Here is a 21,574-nt window from a genome sequence, read left to right on the forward strand (position 1 = left end):
TTCAACATAAACAGGGTGAACACCTTCAATTGTACATGAAAAGATCCATTTCCTGGGCCTGACAGTGTCAGTATCCTCTATCATGTGTCAAAGGTTTTAATCCTCAAGTGTCAGTTCCCTTTCTATTTTCTTATTATTATTAAATTTGTTCGATATGTCGTGCTTTAACTTTAATACCCTCTGTTGAGTGGTGTTAGCCCCAGCGATATTTTTCTTTTAGTTACTTCACACATTTTGTGCTGTAAATCTCTTTTTTCAAAATGTTTATTCGAACATAAGCTCACCACCAAATGGGTTACTTCCCCTTTAAGATGTGATGGAAGGCAGCAGCTTGTGCCGGGAAGCTAATGAGGTAGGCGGTAACTTCCTCACGCTTGACTTACGTGAGAATGCGCAGTCACCACCTCAGCGTCTCTCTTCAGGCAGAAAGAAGGAAAGGCAGGTTCCGCGCTGATTGTCTGCAGAGCCACTCACATAAGCAGGATCCTTTTTCAATATGCTGAAAGCACTGAGATATCGCGGCCAACTTCTCTCAGCTTCGCTTTTCTTTTCCCGCCTTCATCCAAGGAAAAGCATTTTATTCCTGAAGAATCTTCGCGGGTCTGTTGCGGGAGCTTAAGTGCCTCGTCGCCAATAAAGAGTTGTAATAACTCAAAGGCACAAATGATTGATAATGAATAATGTTTATTTTAAGCTCCCGCCAGCACGACACAGCAGTGACAAGTGACGGTAAAATGGCCGTGTCCCTCAGCCACCAACTGTCACAACACATTACGTAAGCAGGCAGCACGAGACCGGTGCCTCGCGCATTGCACACAGTAAGCGCGAGGCAAGCTGGCTCACTACAAAGTCATTCTCTATAACAAGTGAGAGGAAACTGGAAATAACTTGGGGGAAGCTTTGACATATGGACTGTCCCCCCATTCTACTCCACATGAGGATTAAAATATGTTGTAGTGTCCAAGGGTGGTATCCGATGCAAGAGGGCCCATCACCACAACTCATTCACTTTCTCACTTTTTCCCTACTAGTCTGGTTGGCATTGCACACCCCTGGGTTTAGAGATGCGAGATTTTGTCCATATCTACCCATCACAATAGGATAGGGGTCAAAAAGTCCACCAGACAGTCATGGAATAAACTGAGAAACAGAATGTGGAGCAGGGCTTTAGCGTCGTGAAACTGGCCTCACTGCTGGTACCAGACAGTCATTCAGCCAAAGTAGGGGGATGTTTGAAGAATTAATTGTCTATCTTCCTGACTCACAGTCCAGAAGCCCACATGACATTATGAATTGGTATCCAAAATAGTAATGGTGTGGAATGTTATCCCATTATGCCATTAGGACCTACCTCAGGGCTCCAGGTAGTCTTTCTGCCGCCCAGGGAAGCCAGAATCATTGAGGGTACCCTCTCTCAAAAATGCCATGTGTCAAATTTATTCTAGAGGGAATCAATTTTTCTCTCACTTGCCAATGGGATGGTTGAAATCTTATGGCTCTATGTAACATGAGCACAAAAGACTGTTGGGCTCCAGGGGTGTGCGAGTGGCCCTATACCACGATGGGCTGGCCCCACCCCATTCTTTAAAATAAAAACAGGGTAACATTACACTTACGGAAAACCTTCCATGATTGTGCTTTACCAATTACCAAAAAAAGGCTTTCACTGACACAGGAGGAAACACTTTCAAATAGCACCTGTACTGAGGAGAGTGAATTAATGAAAGACAAGGCTGTGGATTGAAGCTGCAGTTCCTTCTTTACAGGAGGTGAAAGAACTCTCTTTGTAGAGGGTAATGCCTGAGACCTTGTGCCCCCCTGCAATGGGCATCCTTAGGAGGGTGCACTGTCTGTGACCCATTTCTATGTGGAGCTTAATCTGTACACCTTCTGGCTTTTTTTGCCTCTGTGCCTTTGTCTGTAACAAAGTGCTGGTGGAAAGGCAAATTGTCCTTTCATTTGTATGGAGCCATGCCTTCATGCAAATGATGCCCATGCCACCATCAGCAACTGAGCACAAGATGTATGCCAGTATAATCCTTTTTGAAAAAGAGGGTGTACAGTGATGTGCTTGGTTTCCTATAGTATCCAAATGCCCCAGGTGTTCAAGAAGTGGGATGGGCTATTTGACCTGTCATACTTAGGGTAGTCTACCCCAAATGTTTGCCTGCCTCACTCTACCTGTGCACTTCAAGAGGCAGCTTTAAAGTCACTCACCACTTCAAAGGCACATTTGGATATCAGTACTGGCGCTCTGAGCCTACCGAATAAATACACTACTGGACCTGGGAAGAACTCTGCTGAATCCCTGTAAGGATTGCCACTTTGCCTTGCCTGACTGTTCTGAGGAACTGCTTCTCTGCTTTGCCGAGCTGCCCTGCTGCCTTCTGATCTCTGCCCTACTGAGGACAAAGCCTTGTTCAACCTCACTTGAAAACTTGCATCATCCAAATTTATGAAACATTATTTTATTTTTTGTTTTTTTTCTTTTCAAAATAAGTAGATGAATACATTCATGATATGTTTATAATATAAAATATGTACAATAACAAAAATCAATCAAATCACATAGAAACCTTCCATTCATCTCATACATACATGTTCATACTCAAACATCCTCACTCAGACCTCAAATACATACATAACATTCATAGCAATAATGTTTCATAAACTTGGATGATGCAAGTTTTTGAGCGCGTGGTGGAGCCAGAGTGGTCCATAAGTTAAACGACGTATAGCGTTCTATAATTTATATAGGTAGAGCATATATAGTTATTTCACCCCTGCTGCTCTACCTACATTCTACTATAGGGGTCCCCCTTTTTTACAAGTGGTTCAACCTCACTAGAACACAGTGTGACTTCAAGGGCTTGCTGGCTTGTCTCCGGTTTTCTGAAGTCTCAGGGACACAAAAGACTTCCTACAATCCTGATGGTGCTGCTGCACTCTGCCATCTGTGAGTCCTACCCTTGCCCGAGGTGCCCCCTACGGTGCTGAGCCTCAGAAGTGGGTTCTGCTGCTGATATTCTACAAAATCCACGCATCACCACCAATGCACCGGTTAGAACTGACACATCACCCTTCAGCGCTGATGCAAAGGCTGTTTAACAGCTGTTCTACAATCTGTTCTACAGGTAATCTACCATTACTTTGCGGGAATTTCTACGTATTACTATTAGTGCACATTTTTTAGTTTGCAGGAACTTTTAGTACGCATGCTTCTACTTAGCATGCTGATACTAAGTAATTACCATTATTTCACAAAGTGAAATACTTTGCAGACTATCCCCATCGTTGTGTGGAAAAGGATGTGCTCCCATTTCCAAACAACGATGTGCTGCTCTTAAGATGCTTGAAGAAGGAGAAGAGTGGATCCAAGAGGGAAGGTGAAGAGAGGGACCACGAGGGGAGAGAGGTAAGTGGGGCAGTGTATTTTTTAGGGTCGTGCAGGGGGTTGTGTTTAAGGTTTAAGGGTTCTGTTTATATAGGGTAATTTGAGTTTAGGGTAGTGACGGGGGTCGAGAAGAGTTGTGTTTGGGAGTAGGGACAGGACTGTGAATCCGGGGAGGGATGTGAAGGGGTAGTGCTTTAGGGTATAGGGTAGTGTTGTGTTTGTGTAGGGTAGGGTAGTCTTTTGGGGTTTAGAGTAGTGTTGGGGGGCATGCAGGATAGTGTTTGAGTGTAGTGTCCGGAATGAGGGAAGGGGGAGGGCATGCAGGGGGTAATGAATTAGAGTTTAGGGTAGTGGTGTGGTGTTTGTGTAGTGTAGGGTAGTGTTTTAGGGTTTAGAGTAGTGTCGGGTGTCGTGAAGTTTAGTGATAGAGTGTCAGGTCCAGGCAGGGGGAAGGGGGAAGGTCATGTAGGGAATAGTGTATTTGGGTTTAGGGTAGTGTATTGGTGTTTCAGTAGTGTAGGGTAGTGTAGTATCTGAGGGTTTGGGTAGTGTTGAGATTTTATGGGTTAATGAGAATGTGTAGAAATAGCATTAGGAGGTAAACTAATTTTGAAAAGATGCTGTATTAAAAAACGTATAGAAGTTATCAATCGAATACATAATGATGTATACATTGTATGTACGATTAATGTACACAGAATAAATTATTACATTGATTATTAAAAAAAGATTTATTTTTGGACGAATAATTTTGTAAAAGGGGGAAGGACATTTTAATTGTGAAAAATGTAGGAAATATGTCAGTTTAAAAAAAGGAAGTTTTTATAATTTACGATTCTTTAGTTATTAGCCGATTTTAAGAAAAACTGCCCCTCCCTAAAGCCCTTCGCATGATTTTAGTGCAATTTTTTTAATTAGCATAAACCATTACAGGAAAAAAATGTAGTAGTGCTTTGCGCAGTAAGAGAATGCAGAAAAAAAGCATTTAAAATACATTTCAAACCATTTGCGTTATTAATGCAGGCCAGTTAAAACTTGCAAAGTAATGGTTTATGCTAAGTAAAAACATCGCACTAAAATCGTGCGAAGTAATGGTATGTGAAGTATCGACATACATCCGTTCTACAGCCTGAGTGGCTCGCCGATGATACATTATCTCAATAGAGTTTGATGGCGACACAGTGGCCCGACTGCATGGAAAAGAACTACACATCCTGTCCTCAGCGTCAACACTTTGCTCCATCCAAGGTACTTTTTCAGCTGGACCTGCATGAGTCTCGTAGCCAGCCTGCCCTCCTTCACAGTCAGTCTGACCTTTGGTTTTAACTTGACCCTCCACAACCTCAAGTAGCCTTTTAGCACTATTCACTTCTAAGCACTGTTTTTCCATTTATGTTATCAAAAAAATCATATTTCTACATCTACTGATTGGATTTTTGTAGTTTGGTCTTGCTTTACTCAGATAAATAGTCTCTATTTTTCTAAACCTGTTTAGAATCTTTTCTTAGTGTGTTCATTATGTTACTGTGTGTGTGTGTGTGTGTGTGTGTGTGTGTTGCACAAATACTTTACACATTGCCTCTTAAGTTAAGCCTGCCTGCCTATGCCAAGCCACCAGAAAGTAAGCACAAGTTAATTTAAAGTGTGCATCTAGCTTACCCTGACTAGGATTGTGGTCCACACTTGGACAGGGTGCAAACCTCTGCCAACTAAAGACCAGATTTTTAACATGGGTGCAAAGGCTCATTGTGGAGCTGGAGCACAATATTTTATGTGGCCTATCTAGGATGCTTTCTGACACCGATTGGGAGGGCAGAAAGGCTGTTGGGGCTTTATGGGTTGCATGTGCAGTCTGATGTCAGGACATGAAGGCTCCCAACCCATTCCAAAAATTATGCCCTGAGTCTAGTATTATTTTTGCTCCTATGAGAATAGATTGGGGGTAGATACCCCAATCTGCCTTAGGAAACCCAGAAGACTATTGAGGCTTCAGGGGGGCAGATGAAGACCGATATAAGGACCAGCAAGCTCCCACACCATTTGTTTTATTTATAAAATATATACTCTGTGTTTAATGTGCTTCTGCCCCCCCCCAAGGAGGGCAGATTGGGGGTAGATCCACTAACCTACTCAACAGAAGGCGAAAAGATGGTTAGGAACCTTGGTTGGTAAAGGGAGTAATAACCCATGCCTGGGGTCACAGCCACCAGCTTTCATAATCCTGGTGGCTAGTGTGTGAATCCCTGCTTGTGGACCGCCATCCTGTGGCAGTCTCCATGCAGATATCCACTAGGGAAGGGTGCCATTGGAAGGCAGATATTCTCCCCTTTACGCTCAACCTGTTCCATTGTAATAAGTGATCAGGGGAGTGTACTATGTCCCTGAGCATAATCACACTGAAAGTAGCTAGACCCTAAGGACTGTGGCTGCTTTCACTTTCAAAAGAAAAAAAGCTTTGACTGTGACGGAATCTCTTTCCTTGCAGCTTGAGTTGAGGGATATAAAATGAAATTACTGTGATGTGAGGACGAGAGGGATTTTCTCCCTCTAGTTGAAGGATTGGATATTTATGTTAATATCACATCTTCTGTTCTAAATGGCTTTACATTTCAATTTAGGTCTCTCCTACTGAGAGCTACGGCTGTTGGTGATCTCATGTAACCAATGTGGCTACTACTGCCCACCCTCTATCCAATGTTAGCATGCTCGTGTTTTAGAATTGCCAATGCTTGTTGAATTTCTCTGCAAGCATTGGCAAAGCCAAATCATTCCAAAATGGCCATTATGCTTGCACACACATTTACTGCCGCCATCTTGTAGAGAAGTTTGAAAAAACTCCATTAAAAGGTAGCTGCTAAGCCTTCTTTCTCATTCATGATGGTCATTGTGTAATGGAGCTTCTTTTGATGTACATATAGAGTGCCATCCCTGGAGAAAACAAAAGACATCATTGAAGTCAATAGCTAGATGCGCTGTAGGGTAAACAGCCTAAACATCGATTTTTTTTAATTCGGAGTACAAGAATATCGAGTTGGAAATATCGTGGGGACAGAATTTCGCAATCAAGAATATCGACGACCAGAATATCGACCTGAAGATAAGAAATATCGTTTTTGTTAATATCAAAGTTAGTAATATCGCTAGCAAAAATATTGAGGTTACCAATATCGATATTAATATTTGTGTTATGTATTTTATTATGTATTTTATGTTTGTGTTTATATTGTTTGTTAATTATTGTACTCGTTTTAGTGTATATGTGTTACATTTTTAGAAGTTAGTGATATTTTTTTTAAGTAAATTAGTACCTTAGCGGGTTGTGGGGTGGGTGCAGAGGACTCCCAGCAGTGCCCAGACATGAAAGGGGTGGGTGCAGAGGACTCCTAGCTGTGCCCATACATGACAGGGGTGGGTGCAGAGGGCTCCCAGCAGTGGCCAGACATGACAGGGGTGGGTGGATATGACTCCCAGCAGTGCCCGGACATAGGAGGGGGTGTGGATATGACTCCCAGCAGTGCCCAAACATGACAGGGGTGGGTGCAGAGGACTCCCAGCAGTTGTCAGTGAAAGGGGGGGGCATTATCATTATCATACTACAACTACTTGTGTTTATGTTTACAGCCCTAACCTGTGACAGTCCTGATAGTGCCATAGCAACACATCACTTACAACAGTGTCCCACTCATCCCATATAGTCCAGGTACACACACATGGACCATGCTCATTGTGCAGGGAGTTAGAAAGTACTGACAACATAGCTGACACAGGGCCCTGGTGTATGCAGCACAAGGCCCTCCTTTGACCAGTGCAAAGACTAATATTAGGACAACAAGGTCAGATATCTTGCACAGTAACTCACAACCACGGTCATGGCAGCATGCTCCATGGGGGGACAGCCACACCATGAGTGAGGCACAGTTGCAACTCACACTCCAAATACCTGCACAGCCTGTCACACACACCCCTTACCTAAACATATCAAGCTGGGCCAGTTAATGTAGTGACCCACTGCCACAAATGTCATGTAACACAATAAATCCCGATCAGATGAAGCATTCCAGCAAGAAATGCACAGGGCTGATTCACAAGTCCCTTGCACTCACATCACGATGCCGTAGCTACACCTTACTCGCGCAGCGGACCCACAAATATTAGTGCAATGGTGCTGGGTATTGACAAGGTGATGCACCTGGGAGATGTACAACATTCTAAAGCACTGAGCCAGAAGTAAGTGTACTGGTTGTGTTGTGGTCGTGGTGTGGTGGGCAGTGGCTGTCCGTCACGTCACAGCAACACCTCCCAAAAGTGGCTGAATGAAATCTTAAACATTTCACTCTGTCACTTGTATGCGCATGCTGCCTCAAAACCCTGTGCATGCCTGAAGGAGATGTAAGGATTGACAGAGCATTGTGCAGATAGGCCCACACAGAGCATTGCTGGATCTGCGTAGTAAAAGCAACGCAACTCCAGCAATGTGCCACTTCTATGGCACAGATGCGTGATGCAGTTGTCCGGTATTCCACCATGGTGATCTGCATTGTTAATGTCTTGCATCCATGCTGGCATAGCTGTGGACCACAATGAGAGCCAAATCCCTGCTGATATTTATGGCTGCGCCATTCATTGTAAATAGACCCTCACATTGAAATGAGTCATGAACACAGATCAATGTGACATCACAAGTGAAAATTTAGCAAAACCATAAGCAGGTGTAACAGTGATAAGGACAATGTACATGAAAAGTACATATTCCATTAAATGCCATTAAACATTGTCTTTCCCTCACACCCACAGATCAACGTATGCAATCTAACCCCAACCAGGGGGAAAATGGATCACAGTCCCAGGCTCCACAGGACCCTGACCCCACCAACAGTGACGCCTCTCACCACTCCATGGATGACCCCGACCAACCTGGCACCTCTGGATCCCAAACCCATGCAGCAGCTGGATCAGGGGCATCTGCCCCAACCACCACACCCATTCCTGCCACATCCCAGCAGACAGCTCGGAGCCCTGCCCACAATCCACAACTGAGCCAGTCTGAAAATGAGGGACATGGTTCTCCGGGCACCCAGGAGGTGGCAGACAACACCACCACTGTCAACCCTCAGGGGTCCTGGTGCCCTGATATGCCCACAAGCAGCAAGCCAGGCTCGTGTGGGCAGAGGTGATGGGAGTGGCTCAAGGCGGAGGCGAGAACCTGACCAGCAAGCTGATGGGCCCGGTATGTCTGAACTCAGAAACATCATGGAGGGATACCGGCGGGACACCAGGGAGTTCAGCCAGGGAGTGGGGGCCCTCATCGCTATAAAAAACCAGTAGGTCGAGCAACACGCCAGTCAATGACGACAACTTGGACGGATGGAGGCAACACTGGCTGATCTCTTGGCGGTGCATAGGGACATTAGCCACTCACTCCGTTGGATTGCTGACAACATGCAGCACCCTCCCTGTGTCACCAGGCCAGGAACATCGAGGCAAAGAGTTCAAACATGCACAGGGAGGGAGAGGGAGGTGGAATCATCCGACGGAGAGTCCCAGGCATCATCAAGGCCTGCACATGAGGGTCCCCCAAGGAAGGCGGGTTGTCCACAGAGAAGACGTTGAGAGGCAGAGGGCCATGGACATCTCCCAGGTCACCTGGTCTGGCATCTTGCCATTGGGTGCAACAGCATCACCTTATTGACTGTCTGACTCAACCACATGGACTTGCTGGTCGCAGTGTCACCAATGATGCGAAACGCTGTGGTCTTGACTCTGTTGACTAAAACTGCAAGGCATCACATCTCCCTCTGTGAACTTTGGATTCCCCAAATGTTTGTACAGCACCTAACCCCTACTCACAATTCACTCACAAGATGGAGAATTAAAAAGAACTAATACAATACGTATTGATGTAGAGTTATTTTTGACGTGAGTCAACAACATACGTGTAGGGATATCTCTAAGTATGCTAGAGTGCTGAAGAAACTTAAGCCATCCATACAGTGGGATCTGAGTCTGGTTGTGGACACACATAGGTCACAATGTATGATCAACTACATCCATGGAGGGAAATACTCACATGTGATGGTCACTATCTGCTGAGTGGGGGTGTGCTGGCTTGCCATACTGCTCTGACAGACAGTTACAGAAGAGTCCCATGAAGGTATACAGGTCATGGATAATGTGTCTGTCTCCAGTGAGGGACTACCAGGTCCCTTTGTTGTTGTGTGCAAAATATCACCCGCATGCATTTGGACTGTGGAAGTGATGAATGTTTCACAGGGCAAGGCAGGCTGGATGGACTACAGGCAACGGGGTGTTGGATAGGAGACGTCCATATATTGGTTTATTTGGCCAGTGGTTGTGGAGTGCCTACTGAGTGTGGCAGAGGAGTATGAAGGTGATCCTGCAGTTGACAGTGGGGCTATCAATCAATCAGGATATTTTTTAAGTACGCTACATACCTGTGAGCATTTCAAGGTGCTGGAGGGATGGGAGGGGACTGCTAATGATCCAAGAGTCATGTTTTGAGGAGTTCTCTGGAGGCAAATGTAGGAGAGTAGGGTCTGCTATCCTATGGTCACCCCAAATGTTTGCTTTTTGCTTCACTAGTTTATGACTTAATGTGGCTGTGGGCCTGCTAATCAGACCCACAGCCTGCTGTTCTCTCTCTAAATTAATGCCAATGCACATTAGGTGCATTACGAAATTGGAACTGGTTCACCTTATTGGCCCCTGTAACAGTGTACCCAGGTACCCAGGGCATAGGTGCTTCCAAGGCCTACCAGGGGCTGCTGCTCGTATTGTAAATAACAATATGTATGCCAGGACTGATGTTTTTTTGAACAATGCAATTTGATGATGATCTTTATGAATAAAACATAAACATCTGCTTGAACATTTGCAACATTTATTGATACAACTCAATTTTTTCTTATTTCAATTTTTAGAAGAAAAATGATTGCTGTGTGAGACAACACCATATACAAAAATTTCTATATACAACTATGTACAAAATATATACAAAACATTTACAATTTAGACCAATTGCACTTACACCACATCCAAACCTCTTTCAAACTTCACACACATACTACACAATTGTCCCTAGGGGCACCAAAGGTCAAAGTGGAAAAATCAAAATAATCAAAGTGAAACAAAAATCACATTTCAATAGTGGAGGTTAATTGTAAAGCAACGTTTGTAATGATTTTTCAATTTCAAACAACCAATCGACTTAGATAAACAGTGATGGCTTCTTAGTTCAGGTGACCTGGGACTAGGTCGACGCGTTTCGAACCCTCAAACTGGTGGGGTTCTCATCAGGACCATAACGACTCTACAAAAAACGACAAACAAAACCAATTTGTGGAAAGACTATTTAAAAGCCTCATCTTGAGTACCTGACCGAATGTGGGCTCCCCTACCTTAAGTCTTCAGCAACCAATCCCATACGTGGTGAAACTGTCTTGGGATCTGAAATTAAATGAATGAATTTCAATCTTTCTATCCACACCAAAGCCCCATTGAGGGTCTCATTCAAACCACCGGTTAGTAACACTTACATATTGCAACTTTGCCCACTTACCCCTGTTGCAAGCAATCAGGACTCCGCTCTACCGGCTGTCACACAGCGTCCTAGTAGCGCCGTAATCTGTTCTTTAATCCATGTAATGAAGGTTTGTGGCTTTCCTCCCTTCTTCAAAATTGCCTGTGGGAATAAATCAAGTTTCCGTGAGACACATCTACGTGGATGTGAACTGGTTACGCATTTTTTCCAATGGTTTAACATTCTAAAACTATCCCTGAAGTTTAAAATCGGCGATGTTGCTGTTTGTGAAATTAAACGGTGCGCGGCATGAAGACAGATATTAAAGCAGCGGTTTAGCATTATTCAAAAGAACCTCCCATCGGCGATCCTCCTGTTTACTAATTTGCGCGCAGCGCGGTATGATGGCACATTGCTTTACTAAAGGCGATTCCATATCTTTGGCGCATGATTCAGTGAAATATCGGTGTGGCGCAGGTAGCTCCTCTTACCTTAATTACAGTTCTTTCTGTCCAACTCGGCAAGAAATCACCGGGACACGTTCTGTTTCTGCGCGGACGATACTAGGACTGACTGGACTCGTGCGGGTGGGGGATTTTTACTTCCTGGTCGTCACGTGATCAAAGGTTGTCTGGGAGATGTAGTCCTTTACAGACTTGAAACGATGGATGCACGATTCCTTCAGTTGAAATTAGGAATATTGGTGTATTCTTTGGGCCCAGTGTTGGCAATGAGGTGGGAATTCATACAGATGCAATGGGACTCTCAGTGTTTGAAAATTTTGGAGATTTCGTTAAGGCCATTAATCGCGGTATTATATTTCATAAATAGCAATGCCTCCCTTTGGCTCAGTCTCGCATCCAGGTCACTTCCTCGTTTGTCCATTTAAATTTTTGATATCACCGTCTATTTGAGGTCAGATTCCTTATGCTTTGTTGACACCCAATGAATAACAAGTGGGGCATTTGCCACATTTCTTCTTACCCGTGATTTATGCTGGGTAATCCTCTGGCGAATTTCTTGTGTGGTCTTACCGATGTACAACTTTGGGCATGGACAAAGTATGCCATATACCACATTTTTTGTTTTACAATTAGTAAAACTCTCATGTTTCCAATGGATCCCTTCAAAAGAGAAGACGGTCCCTTCTAGTGTCTGGTCACAGCAAGTGCAGGTGCCGCATTTATGATGTCCAACTATTGGAGGGAGGTTGAGCATATTTCTGGGATTTAATGGTTGTTCATCTGGCAGGGCTGCCCTTACCAGATGATTAGCAACGTTCATGTCTTTCTTGAAGGCAAACAATGGTAATTCTGAAAAATCTTCATGCAGGTTTTGGAGTAAATGCCAGTTGGTATTGATCATTTTCTTTAGTTGATGTGCATTCGGGCAGAACGTTGTTACACATACAATTCTAGTTGGTTCCGGTTTCAGTCTTTTTTCCAGAAGGGAGTCCCTGGGCACCCACCAAGCTCGTTTTAGAGCATGTTTGACAAGTTTCCTCGGGTAGCCTCTCTCCATTAATCTTTCAGAGAGTTTGGAAGCACGTGAGAAGTATTCTTCCTTACAGCAACAATTCCTCCGTATCCTCAAGAATTGTCCGTATGGCAAATTTTGTCGCAGGCTTCTCGGGTGGTAGCATGTATAGTGGAGGCTTTTGTTTCTATCCGTTGCTTTTCGATATAACGTAGTTCCTAAGCCACCTTCCCATGGAAATATTTTGACGTCCAAGAACGTGATTGTTCGATCTGATGATTCTGCAGTGAATTTAATGTCTTGTGATCTTGAATTTAACAAAAGTACAAACTCCTCCAATTGTTCTTGGGGACCGGTCCAGACGAAAAAGACATCGTCTATATACCGCATATAATTTGAAATGCTGCCTGAGTATGGATTGTTTTTATAGACAAATTTTTCTTCATAGAGACCCATGAATAGGACTGCCAACTCTGGTGCAAAGGGGCAGCCCATGGCTACTCCTTTCGTCTGGAAGAAGAATTCCGAATCGAATGTGAAAAAGTTCCTCTGTAAAGCAAATTTTGCTAGTTCCAACAGAAATTTTGTAGGGACTCTTCTGGGGCGTGGTCTAGTCTCCAGAAAGTACTCCAAAGTCTCCAATGCTTGTTCCTGTGGTATCTGAGTATACAATGAAGTGACATCCATTGTAACTAATAGTTGTTTTGCTCTGTCAAATTGAACTGTCTTGAGTTGATTTAAGAATGCTGTGGTATCTTTCAAATGTGCTGGTACGTCGTTGACAAATGGCTTTAGAAAGAAATCGATATATTTCGCCACTGGTTCTATAAGGGAGTCACAGTTATATCGAAAAGCAACGGATAGAAACAAAAGCCTCCACTATACCAGCTACCACCCGAGAAGCCTGCGACAAAATTTGCCATACGGACAATTCTTGAGGATACGGAGGAATTGTTGCTGTAAGGAAGAATACTTCTCACATGCTTCCAAACTCTCTGAAAGATTAATGGAGAGAGGCTACCCGTGGAAACTTGTCAAACATGCTCTAAAACGAGCTTGGAAAAAAGACTGAAACCGGAACCAACTAGAATTGTATGTGTAACAACGTTCTGCCCGAACGCACATCAACTAAAGAAAATGATCAATACCAACTGGCATTTACTCCAAAACCTGCATGAAGAATTTTCAAAATTACCATTGTTTGCCTTCAAGAAAGACATGAACGTTGCTAATCATCTGGTAAGGGCAGCCCTGCCAGATGAACAACCATTAAATCTCAGAAATATGCTCAACCTCCCTCCAATAGTTGGACATCATAAATGCGGCACCTGCACTTGCTGTGACCAGACACTAGAAGGGACTGTCTTCTCTTTTGAAGGGATCCATTGGAAACATGAGAGTTTTACTAATTGTAAAACAAAAAATGTGGTATATGGCAGACTTTGTCCATGCCCAAAGTTGTACATCGGTAAGACCACACAAGAAATTTGCCAGAGGATTACCCAGCATAAATCACGGGTAAGAAGAAATGTGGCAAATGCCCCACTTGTTAATCATTGGGTGTCAACAAAGCATAAGGAATCTGACCTCAAATGGACGGTGATATCAAAAATTGAAATGGACAAACGAGGAAGTGACCTGGATGCGAGACTGAGCCAAAGTGAGGCATTGCTATTTATGAAATATAATACAGCGATTAATGGCCTTAACGAAATCTCCGAAATTTTCAAACACTGAGAGTCCCATTGCATCTGTATGAATTCACACCTCATTGCCAACACTGGGCCCAAAGAATACACCAATATTCCTAATTTCAACTGAAGGAATCGTGCATCCATCGTTTCAAGTCTGTAAAGGACTACATCTCCCAGACAACCTTTGATCACGTGACGACCAGGAAGTAAAAATCTCCCACCCGCACGAGTCCTGTCTGTCCTAGTATCGTCCGCGCAGAAACAGAACGTGTCCCGGTGATTTCTTGCCCAGTTGGACAGAAAGAATTGTGATTAAGGTAAGAGGCGCTACCTGCGCCACACCGATATTTCACTGAATCATGCGCCAAAGATATGGAATCGCCTTTAGTAAAGCAATGTGCCATCATACCGCGCTGCGCGCAAATTAGTAAACAGGAGGATCGCCGATGGGAGGTTCTTTTGAATAATGCTAAACCGCTGCTTTAATATCTGTCTTCATGCCGCGCACCGTTTAATTTCACAAACAGCAACATCGCCGATTTGAAACTTCAGGGATAGTTTTAGAATGTTAACCCATTGGAAAACATGCGTAACCAGTTCACATCCACGTAGATGTGTCTCACGGAAACTTGATTCATTCCCACAGGCAATTTTGAAGAAGGGAGGAAAGCCACAAACCTTCATTACATGGATTAAAGAACAGATTACGGCGCTACTAGGATGCTGTGTGACAGCCGGTAGAGCGGAGTCCTGATTGCTTGCAACAGGGGTAAGTGGGCAAAGTTGCAAGATGTAAGTGTTACTAACCGGTGGTTTGAATGAGACCCTCAATGGGGCTTTGGTGTGGATAGAAGGATTGAAATTCATTCATTTAATTTCAGATCCCAAGACAGTTTCACCACGTATGGGATTGGGTGCTGAAGACTTAAGGTAGGGGAGCCCACATTCGGTCAGGTACTCAAGATGAGGCTTTTAAATAGTCTTTGCACAAATTGGTTTTGTTTGTCGTTTTTTGTAGAGTCGTTATGGTCCTGATGAGAACCCCACCAGTTTGAGGGTTCGAAAAGCGTCAACCTAGTCCCAGGTCACCTGAACTAAGAAGCCATCACTGTTTATCTAAGTCGATTGGTTGTTTGAAATTGAAAAATCATTACAAACGTTGCTTTACAATTAACCTCCACTATTGAAGTGTGATTTTTGTTTCACTTTGATTATTTTGATTTTTCCACTTTGACCTTTGGTGCTCCTAGGGACAATTGTGTAGTATGTGTGTGAAGTTTGAAAGAGGTTTGGATGTGGTGTAAGTGCAATTGGTCTAAATTGTAAATGTTTTGTATATATTTTTTACATAGTTGTATATAGAAATTTTTGTATATGGTGTTGTCTCACACAGCAATCATTTTTCTTCTAAAAATTGAAGTAAGAAAAAATTGAGTTGTATCATTAAATGTTGCAAATGTTCAAGCAGATGTTTATGTTTTATTCATAAAGATCATCATCAAATTGTATTTTTCAAAAAACCATCAGTCCTGGCATACATATTGTTATTTAGAGTGTATTTGGTTTAGCCTGACTGGTTATGAACCAAGGCCCGGTTTCGTTTCCTGGCAGCACGTATTGTGCCACCCCTGGCCTGGCCTCCATATTTGACACAACTGGCTGATCACTCAGCTGGGGTAAGTCGGTGTAAACACCCCTTAATTAGGTGTAGTATGCCTATACCTAACCCAAAATGGACACATATGTTCCTATCAGCCACTCCTATGAAAGGCCTCATCAATCCTGGAGGCAGAGTGCTTGGAAATATGTGAGATGGTGCTCTGGCATGAGCTGAGCCTGTCTGCAGCTTTCGGAACCATGTCCTTTAGCTGTTTCATGATACTGCCATACCATATACTCTTAAGTGCATTATGAACCTCGCGGTTAAATGCTATCTTTGGTTTGGCTTTATCAAAACATGTCGAGTAAGGTGTCATACGAATTGGAATACTACCCCCTCACCAGTTCTGGCGACGGGGGTAGCATTCCACCCTTGTAGAGGGATACAACATGTACCTAACCTGAACCCCGGTTAAAGTTAAACAGAGCCTCAGCATCACAAAATAGATGCTGCCACCACAGACACAAGTCTGACCTCCTGGTGCTGGGAGTCCTTCCAGCGAGGGCAGCTTGGACAAAGGGTTCCTGCCTTGGGAGGTGCTAGCACCACCCCAAACAGGATTTTGTGTATTGGGTAGGACAGGGCTGAATAGAATCAGACATGCCTGGGGCACACAAGGTGTCGCTGTGCATATGCCAGTTCAAACCGGTGCTGGGGCTCTCCAGCCCGTCTTGGCGCGAAGCTGGACAAAGGAAAGGGGGTGTAACCACCCCCCTTCCTGGTCCCACCCAGAGGAGGGACCTAGCAGATAATCCGGCCCCTAGATTTGGAATAAGAGTAGGAGCTGTGTCCCAAGACTTCAGATCATCCTGAACTCGACTTGAAACTAAGAAGAAAACTGGACTTCGACATTCTGCTGCACAAAAGACTGAAGAGAATCTCCCTTGTGGCCAAGGAGTGACCACCCTGTGAATACAGGCACCAACCAGCAACTCGACGTCTGCTTTGCCGCCGCCTCCCGCCGGAGCCCGAGCCCAGAGCCTGACAAGACCCAGACTCCCAGACATCTCAGAGCCCGATCCACAGTCCCTGAAAAGAAGAGACCCATGGAGGCACTGAGAGACGTGGGACCGGACATCTTGGAAGACCCCCAAAGAGCTGACTGCGCAGCACCCAAGGCACCCTCGACGCTGTGCTTTGGGGTTTGAGAAGCCCCGACACCGAGCAGCATTTGCACCGAAGATCAGCCCCCCAGCATCTCCACGATCTGCGTGGGGCCCTTTTGCACTTTGCCACTCGACGCGCCATCCCGGCCACTTGCCACGTGGCTAGCGGCCATCTTGGCGATGAAAACTACAACTTACACTGCTGGTCTGGTTGCTCCAGACTGGCCCTTGCTCCCCTGAAAAGGAGCACCCGCTCTGACCTTGCTGGACCGAGTGAGACAACGTACACTTGCTTGGTCATGGAGAGGGTGGAATTGAGGATGACACCCAGGTTGTGTGCGTGGTTGATGGGTACTGGGGCTGTTCCTAGTGATGTAGTCCACCAGGAGTCGTCCCAGGATGATGGGGTGGGGCTGAGGATGAGGACCTCCGTCTTCTCTTAAATCTGCGTCAGCCTGCTGACCTTCATCCATTCTGCAACATCCTTCATTCCCCTGTGGAGGTTGTCTTTGGTGGTGTGGGGGGCATTGGTGAGGGATATGATCATTTTGGTGCCGTTGGCATAGGAGATGATGTTGAGGCTGTGTTGTCGAGCGAGGTGGGCGAGTGGTGCCATGTAGATGTTGAACAGCGTTGTGCTGCGGGATGATCCCTGTGGGACGCCGCAGATGATCTCGGTGGTATTTTATCAGAAGGGTGGGAGGCGGACGCTCTGGGTACTGCCAGAGAGTAAGGACGTGGTCCAGTCCAGGACCTTCTCTTGGATCCTAGCGTCGTGGTTGCGAGCTGTTAGCGTGCAGTGGCACACCATGTCGAAGGCTGCTGATCGGTCCAGAAGGATGAGTGCGGCTGTTCCTCCTTTGTCCCTCAGGATCCAGATGTTGCTGGTGTTGGCGATGAGGGCGATCTCGGTGCAGTGGTTGCTGCAAAAGCCGGTCTGGGATGGGTCCAGGATGTCGTTGCCTTCGAGGTAGTGGGTCAACTGTCTGTTGTCAATTTTCTCCATGACTGTCGCTGGGAATGTGAGCAAGGAGATGTGCTGGAATCTTTTGAGGTCATTGGGGTCCACCTTGGGTTTCTTCAGTAGGGCGTTGATATCGGTGTGCTTCCAGCTCTCCGGAAAGGTTGCAGTCTTGAAGGAGAAGTTCATTGTCCATCAGAGATGGGGTGCGATGGCTGTGCTTGCTTTGTTGAAAACGTGGTGAGGGCATGGGTCAGATGGGGATCCGGAGTGGATGGAGTTAATGGTCTTGATGTTGTTTACTTTGCTGATGTTGTACCAGGTGGTCAGGCGAATGGTGCGGGTGAGGGTCGCAGGGGTGGTGGTCTCGGTGGAGGATGAGGGGGTGTCGGTGTTGAAGCTGATGTGGATGTCTGCGATCTTGCGTTCAAAGAAGCTGGCCAGTGAATCGCACAGGTCTTGTGATGGTGGAATGTCGTTGGTATTGGAGCTGGGGTTGGAGAGGTCTTTCACGATGTAGAATATCCCTTTTGTGTTGTGTGCGTTGTTGAGGAGGCGGACCCTGAAGGTTGTCCTCTTGTTAGTCCTGATGAGTTGGTGGTGTTTGTGGGTGGTGTGCTCGTGGGCTGTGCAGCTGTCTGCTGTTCGGTTGCAGAGCCAGTTCTCATACACTTTCCGACAGGTGTGATTTGAGGCCTGGAGGTCTTCCAACAACCAAGTGGCTTTCTTGTTGCTGTGATTGGTTGCAGAGGTCTTGAGTGGGGCAAGGGTGTTGGTGCAGTTGTTGATCCACTGTTTGAGTTTGATGGTGGCGGCGTTGGGATCGGTGGGGTCGTTGGTTGGTCCCAGGACAAGGGTGGTGGTCTGTTGGTCCTTGGTGAGCTTGACCCAGCAGAGGCGTGGCAACTGTTGTGTGCTGTGCTGTTTGTTTGGCTTCCTTAATGTAAAGTGGATGCATCTGTGGTCAGTCCAGTAATGTTTTGTGGTGTGTTTGAATGTGACGTGGTGACTTGCGGAGAACATGGGGTCCAGTGTGTGTCCATCGGCGTGGGTGGGTGTCGTCACAAGCTGTTTGAGTCAGAGTTTTGCGAAGTTGTCAATCAGGGCATTGGTGTTGGTGTCGTTGTTGTTTGAAGTTCATGGCCCAAGGAGGATGTAGTCTGTGGAGGTGAGGCCGTGGGTGCTGATGAGGTGGGTGAAGGTTTCGCTGAAATGTGCTCGGGGTCCGGGTGGTCTGTAGACGATAGTTACTCAGAGGGTGGTGTTGATGTTGGTGTGGACTGAAAGTGCATATGCTCAGCGGGGGTGAGGGTGTCGTGGGTGTTGGTCGTGACTCAGAGGGAGCCCTTGTGGATGATGGCGATTCCCCCTCCCACTCTGTTGGTGCGGTATCTGCGGTAGATTTTGTAGCCCTCTTGGATGTCAATGGTGATGTCTGGTGCGGAGGTGACGTTCAGCCAGGTCTCCGTCAGGAAGGCGACGTCGGGGTGGTTGAGTCTCGGAGGTCCCAGATTTTGATGGCGTGTTTGCAAGTGGAGCGGGTGTTGAGGAGGATGCAGCGGAGGTGGTGGGGTCTCTAGTTGATGTTTTTGTGGTCCTGATGCAGTTGCGGCAGGTGAAGGGCCCTTGGGTGTGCTTCGGGGTAGCCCGGTAGGTGGAGGGATCGCGCCCGGGGTTGAGTGCGTGGAGTGTGCTGTATTCGTAGTGCAGTCTGATGTTGTTGCCACTCTGTGGTCCAGGGGTTCTGGTGCTGTGCGCGGCCTGGGCGCAGACGTTCCTGCCTTTGCCATATAGGTTGTGCAACTGTGGCACAGACAAGCTGCGGCCATCCTTAACAATGGATGGATAGACGGAGGAGCATATTGTAGGTGTGTGTGTGGCACAATCTGGGCACTGGGTGTTGCAGTGTCACTGGGGATGCAGCATCAGGAATGTGTGAACACATGATGGCAGAAGGTGTGAGACACCATGGAAAAGTAGCACACAAAGACAAGGATATTTGCAAAGCAACATGTGACATGTGTATTGTAAGGAAGGAGTTTCTGGTTTCACACGAGTCACTGCTAGAAAATGGGTGAACAATCACCAAATATGATGTGCACAGGGTCATGTACCAAAAGGGAAAGCGGGGCACAGGCCAAACAGCGTCAGCATGTGTTGCATGACCATTGTGGATATAAAGCTAACAAAAGTCCATACAGAACCATGTATGCCAATCGCATAATGGACCATGACCTATCACAAACACCATGCATGTTGACACAGGACACATAACCACATATGCACTAACATTGTAAAGTATGCCATAGATGACGCACGCAGACTGACAAGACATCTACGGTAACAGTAATGGGGCAAGCGTACACTTGGAAATACTTTTACAACCGAAATGGTTCCAGTTCATTCTGAGGCCATGCTGCTGTAGACAATGTACATGGCCAGTGGTATAGCTCTGCAGGAAATGACTGTCATGCAAAGAGGGTACCTGTAATGCTGCTGAAACAATCTCCACACGACTGGCCGGGACTGTTGGTATCTTTGGCTCTCAGATTTGTGTGATGCTGAAAGGGGTCCATCTCCAGATTGCCCATTGGTCTGAGTATGATTAGCAGACTCAATCGGGTGCTCAGGCAAGGGAAGGAGAGGATGGGAACAGCAGGGAGTGAGATCTGAAACAAAGGTAAACAAGCATAACAATTCAACAAATCTTGGCATTGCATCACATAGACTTCCCCAGAGGGGACGTGTACTATACGGAGGGTGCCCTACGAACCTGGACGGAACTAGCGGTTACGGAAATGGAGTCCATGTTCGAAGACGGACAGCTTAAGACATTTGCTCAAATGATGGAGCAGTACGACCTCCCACCCGGGCAATTCCTGCTCCACAGACAGCTCGTAGACAGTAGTCGACGGTTCTGGAACCCCAACATAGAGGAGCCCCCAACACATCAGGTGATTCATACTATCTTACACAAGGGGGTGGGTAGCCATCTAGTCACTTGGCTCTACAAAGCAGTACGTACACTGGTCCTCCTGACATTGCAACCATTACGCCAGAAATGGGAAACGTACATAGGAAGGGTGGTACAAGACAAGGAATGGAACACTGCCTTAGAATACCCCAAAAAGGTCTCCAGAAATGCACGATTTCGAAATATACAATTTAATATCCTCCACAGGGCTTACCTCACGCCACATCGTCTACATCAATTCTATCCTGACACACAATTTACATGCCCCTGCTGCCACGCACTTGCCGCAGACTTTAGACACATGTTCTGGGATTGCCCCACCATTCAAGGGTACTGGGATAAAGTACACCAGACACTGAGGGACACGACCCAGATCACGGTTATGACAGCGTGGGAGGCTTGTGCTCTTGGGATATTTCGTAGGAAGAAAACTGAGAAAGTGCAATACCGTTTCGTGTCCCTAGCTATCCTGTTAGCGAAAAGGGGGATAGCCATGCATTGGAGATCTCCAATGGGCCCGCCGGAGGCAGCCTGGATCGGCGCGGTGAAAAAATGGGGGAAGGCGGAGGAAGAAACACTTAGGGAGGAAGAACTGAGGGGAACCCGTAAACACCCTATCTCTTTAGAATGGGCGCAGTTGCTACACATGTTTACATACGAGACAGACCCCCCCGAACCCCCACTCGATGAACAACCTCAAACCCAGCCATCTCCTCCGGCCCCACTAGCCACGGGGAACATCTGAGGGCCACCAGAAGCCCGGGATCATGCC

Source organism: Lissotriton helveticus, chromosome 12, assembly GCF_964261635.1.
Source record: "Lissotriton helveticus chromosome 12, aLisHel1.1, whole genome shotgun sequence".
NCBI lineage: Eukaryota > Metazoa > Chordata > Amphibia > Caudata > Salamandridae > Lissotriton > Lissotriton helveticus.